Below are 6,000 nucleotides of genomic sequence, written 5' to 3'. Positions count from 1 at the left end.
CGGTCAAACAAGATATTGATGATTCGGATTTTGGTCTAGAACTATGACCCATTTATTAAACATGTCAGGCTCGAGTCAGATGAATTTAAACTATTAGATTTTATGTCGGACTCGAACCTGACCTGAAAAACCAATTTGCATTCTAGGTCACTTGCTATAGTTACAAAATTTTCATATGATTGTGTATATATTAATATAGTGATGATTTGAATAAATTGTATTATATGCGTCATACACACGTAAATATTTAAAAGGTGTACGAAATAGATAAATAAATATGAAAACTGAAAAGATTTCGCATATAAAAAATTATTTTATTTTTCTAAATATTTCCAAACACTAAAAAGAAGGCTTTCATTTTGAGGCCAAAAAAATTTAAAAAATTAAAACAAAATTAGACGAAGATTAATTAATGATTCGTTTGGGACGACTTTCTTACTGCTTTTTAAAAAGCTAGCATTAAAAAGTTGTTTTACGAAGCAGTAAGAAAAATGTAATAAACGAAGCCTAGGACAATTTTTATAATACTTTCTAAATATATTTTTAGTTAAAAAATTTGTAATAAGAAATTTTTATACTAGAAATTTATTTTAGAAAATTAAAAAAAATATATCCTAAATGAAGTCTAATTCTAGCTTAATTTTATTATGCCCGTTCTCACATTTGTTCGTTAAAAAAATAAATATGAAGCTATATAATAATTAAAAAATGAATTGTTTTTGGGCCATTTAACTAAAAAAAAAAACCGTTTATGATATAAATTAATGACGTATGCATGGACGATATGCTAATCTTTAAGGCCTGCATCAACTATCGTGCTAAATGTAAATAATGTGAAAGGATTCAAAATTCAAGTACATTCTGTTCAATTTCTATCATGTTTTCATACAAATATTAAATAAATTAATTATGCAAATTTGGCCCATTTACTGTTACATAAAAAATAAAATAAACAAATAAAAGCTGAGATTTTTTTTTCTGTCAACTTATCGAGATAGAGATTAGAAGTAGAAGAGAATAAGGAGAAGGCTAGCTAAGGTAGGCAGGATTGAGAAAAGACCAAGAGTTAGGATGGGTGCTTAAAGTTTTATGGACAACTTATTTTATTCTTTTTTAAAGTAATTTTATAATACAAAAATTTTTTAATTTAATTTTTTTTAAAAAAAATTATTTTAGAAAACAATAAAAAAATTGTATCAAATAAAACCTAAGCTAACTTTTACTTATTTTAAAATAATCTTACTCAGCCATCTGATTTCTAATAAATGAGGATTAAGGAGTTAATATGTAGATTTAGTGTTGTGTTTAGGGATCTCATTATTTGATTGAATTAGTTGAATTATATGGTCAAATATTGATTGTGTGAATATTGAGGAGCTAGATTGATAAAAAAAAATGCTATAATATTTTGATTAAAATTTGATTGGAATATGCCTAAAAAATTTAATGTAGTAGACATAGAACTATTTATAATGAATTTCGAAATACAAATCAAAAGACATTTTTTTTGCATATGAGCTATCTTTAATAGATTATTTTTTGTTTGTGATGTCTACTCTTCTTAATAATGGTCGGGTAGTAGTCTGGTGGTGGAAGTCTAGTGGCGATCTGGTATTGGTCAGGTGATTTTTTGATGGTGATTGTCGAACGGTTTTCTGATGGTGAATATTATACGATGTTCCCACTGTGATGATTTGATGTTGTTCTTTCAGCATTTAAATGCCAACCATGCTAAAATTTAGTAATCTTAGGTTCTTTTTGTCACAACCCAACCCGAAAGAATAAGGCTGAAAGAGAAGTTACTTTGAAAAAAGTCGTAGATGCAATAATTGTATTCTTATTTATTTTTGTGATTTGAGATTTGAGTTTTGAAATAACGAGGACGATATTTTTCTGAGGGGAGAGTTTTGACACCTCCAGAATTAGCATCTGGATTGATATGTTTTGAAGTGATTGAAAAAACTCGCAAGAAGAGGATTTAGGAAAGAAAGGGAGGAGAGGGAGAGAGGGGAGAGTCCGGTTTTGGGCGACATTAAGCCATTTTCGTCCGTTGGCACAATTGAGAAATTTTATTCATCTCGAGGTAAGTCACATTAAGCACATATCAATTTTTATCAAAAAATTTTAATAAAAATGTTGTTTCCATTAGAGAAAAACATGTATAACTTTGTATTGGTAAAACTTTTACCGCTTAACTTTTTATATGTTATAAAGATTATAATTATGCATATTTTGAATATTCCTCGTGCAGAATCACTCTTCTCAAATGTCCAAAAATAGGAATCCAAAATCTATCCTTGCAGAAAATAACACCAGAATAAAAAACTCATAATTCAGATTTCTTACCATATATAATATGATTAATCAACTTTGGATATTCTGCATCAGCCTTTTGAGCTTCTAAATCTTTTATTGTAATGAAGGTTGAATGATAATATAAGCCAATATACTAGAATCTCAATTAATAGAAGAAATTACCTCAAACTGTGATCTTTCCATATATCGTATTAAATACTCATCAGAAGTGAGCTCTATATATGATAATCTAGATGACTTCCTACTCAGAGAGTCTGTCATCACATTAGCCTTATCAGGCTGATACTGAATAATCAGATCATAGTCCTTAATCAACTCAAATCACTTTCTTTGCCTCACATTCAGATCTTTCTAAGTAAATATATATTTCAAACTTTGATGATCAATAAAAATATCACACCTAACACAGTGCAAATAATATCGCCAAATTATCAAAGTAAATATAATAGCAACTAACTCTATATCATGCATTAGATAGTTTCTGTTATATGGCTTCAACTATCTAGAAGCATAAGCTGTAACTCTATCATGTTGTATTAGAACACACCTCGAACCTCTCAGTGAAGCATCATTGAATACTTGAAATCTTTCTATACCAGATGGAAAGCATCACTAAATATGCTCTTCTTCCCAAAAAGTCACTACTAGAAGTCTCACTACTGAATCTCTTTTTATTAACAGTCCATCGTTACTAAGTATCCATCATATCGTTCTCTATAAGGCAAGTTCGCTCTATTAGCTCAAAGAAATCAGAAATGTGAAATGGCACGAGAGACTGTTTCTGACTATCCCGAAGTCCTCTCAGGAACTTGTAGCATTTCTCCGAAGGAGTGCTAACTAGTTGTGGAGCATATTAAGCCAAAGCAGGGAACTTTGTCTCGTACTACATAACTATTCTGCTCTCCTGAACCAGCCTAAAAAGATCCGCTGCACCTATTAGCTTACAAAAGGTGGTACAAATCAAGCTCGAAATAGATCAGAAAATGCCTTCCAACTAATCAAAGAATTCAATCTCCTTAGAAATTTGTCCTCCTACTAGCCCATCCTCTAGCGCTCAACCTCTCCATAAATGATACCTTCCTCTCAGTAGGACATTGTATACCGTCAAATGTCTTCTCCAACCCCCTCAACCAGTCATATGCTACTTTAGGCTCAATAGTACCCTCAAATCTTTGAGGCTTCAATCTCAAAAAACATCTGCATATGTCTATCTACCTCTTCAAATCTCACTGCAAGAATCCTGCTCTGTGTTTCACCCATAATCTAGGCTATCAATATAATAAACTATGACAATGTATCTAAACCAACTATTGGAGCAATACTATAAACATGAGCTACTTGACTAGCACTATGTCCATCTGTCATATCTAGATCTGGTGGATCCATGATCACACATAAATGAAATAAAATAACGAAAACCAGACAGAATTAAAACTACCCCACAAGACTTGCATATTAATTCCTATAGCTCTGTTTTATAATCTAATTCCAAAACTATTACGTTGATACTACAAAATCTTATCACAACTCAACCCGATCAGGGCAGATCCTATCGTGTTGAGCTGTGACAGGCTCCTAAGATCTAGTTTTGGAATGTTTCAGATTTTTTTTTCAATGTTCATTTTAAATAAAATATAGACTACAAAGCTACTAAAACATCAAAATACTAAAAAAAAAAACCCATCCACCAGGTTTTTTCATTTCATCAAAATATATATCTGCACTACAGTACATGGCTACAGGTTGAAGCTATAGAATTGAAAGATAAATTAATCATGTATGTACAAAAATTAAAATAGAGAAATACCTTTAACCTCATAATTGATACTTAATTAGTGCATTACGACCCTAATTTGATCAATAATAATGCTTCGAAGTGAAATAAACTTCGAAGCATTATTATTGATCACATTAGGATCAAAAAAGACAAGAAGAAAGTTTAGCCACTTAACTCTACAAGGCTCCTTCAATAATGAAGTATGAAAAATAAGAAGCTTAATTCCATTAAATAAAAAAAGAACTTCGGCATCAAACAACATGATCATGCTCACATAGGTAAATGATTGCGATCACAGCTTTTTGTTTTTTTAATTGAACTTGCGTGCCTTAACAACTCTACTATATTATTTTTAGCAAAACGGGGAAATTAGCTTGTTATTAGTCCATAAATTAGAGTATAATGCTTTCAATTACACCCGTGAAGACGAAATTAAAGAATGGTCATTCAAGAATAATTAATATAAACTAGGCTCTTAATTGCTGATTAAGTAATGACTTATTGAGTTAATTTATGGGTTAAAACATTACACTTATTAAGACAATCAAACCCATCAAGGCTTAGGATGGTTGGTGGGCGAGCACAGTTGGGAACCCCCCACCCGGGTTCGAATCCCCTCTACTACAGCCTCTCTTCAGTGGGCAAAGCAAGTGTGGGCCCGATGCCGGTGCGTGGCCTAGCTAGCTAGGTTTCACCAAGGGATTAATTATGCCGCCAAACACTCCCTTTGGAGTGGCAGCGAGTAGATACCCCCGTTCCAAAAAAAATTAAGACAATCAATGCTCCATGTTTATGTGGAAAGCGAGAATAGGATGTTTTGGATGTTATGGAGCAGTAGTGAACTGTGGCCAAAATTGAAGTGAGAAAGCATTAAAGACTAGTTTTCTAATTCAAGGAACTTTGAACATTTTGTTAACAGAAAAAACACCAATCATGATTGAGGGAAGAGGAAGAGATCAAAGCAGAAAACTTTCATGTTACTATTCGTGTGCTTATTTCTTAAAAAATCAACTCACATTCTTCTACAGTCTGCAATCAGACTCTCGAATACTTTATTATACTGCCCATTGGTTTTATAGGCATTTTCACCACATTATATCTATCATTACTTTGCAAGAAAAACGATAGGATCATGAGAACACCTCAGTGGTGAGAGCTTGTTCATTGTAGGATTGCGCAAACTTTAATGTATTTCAACAAGAAACCAATTCTCACAATAGATAAACAAGTAACCCTTATTTAGATGAAATATAACATGTTTAGTGCCCAATAGTTTTTGAATGTTTATAGATAGCTTTTGTAGCACTATTTTTCCAGCATTAATGCTTCAGTGTTGAGAATGACGGCTTTATACATTCAAGATCACAACACCATGAACAATACTATTTAGTGCAATTAAATAGAGAATTAGTACTTGTTCCAAGTGAGAGGAGGATAAAGGTGGAGATTTATTATGACAACACAGAAACACCTTGGCTTCTTTCAGCTGATTTGCTTTCAAACAACAACAACATTAAGCCTTTGTCCCACTATGTGGGATCGACTACATGAATCTTTTTTCTCCATTGTATCCTGTTAAAAGTCAAATTCTCGTTTAAATCTAATAAAGAAAGATTATTTCTAATATTTCCTAACCAAGTCTTTTTAGGTCTACTCCTACCTTTCTTAACATAAGTCAAATCTCATACCTCTACTTTCCTAACCGGGTCATCGAAAGGCCGCCGTTTTATATGACCAAATCATCTAAGGCGACTCTCTCTAATCTTGTCTTCCACTGGTGCTACTCCAACCTTTTCACCATTTGCTTTCAAAAAAAAAAGAAAAAGAAAAAAAAAAAACCTAGCCTATCAAAGTTTGAGACTACACTGCAGATGTCTCTCTGCAACTCATATGGCTGCACTAGCACT

This window comes from Dendrobium catenatum, unplaced genomic scaffold (genome assembly GCF_001605985.2).
Source record: "Dendrobium catenatum unplaced genomic scaffold, ASM160598v2 fragScaff_scaffold_1021, whole genome shotgun sequence".
NCBI lineage: Eukaryota > Viridiplantae > Streptophyta > Magnoliopsida > Asparagales > Orchidaceae > Dendrobium > Dendrobium catenatum.
This window is presented reverse-complemented; position numbering follows the sequence as displayed.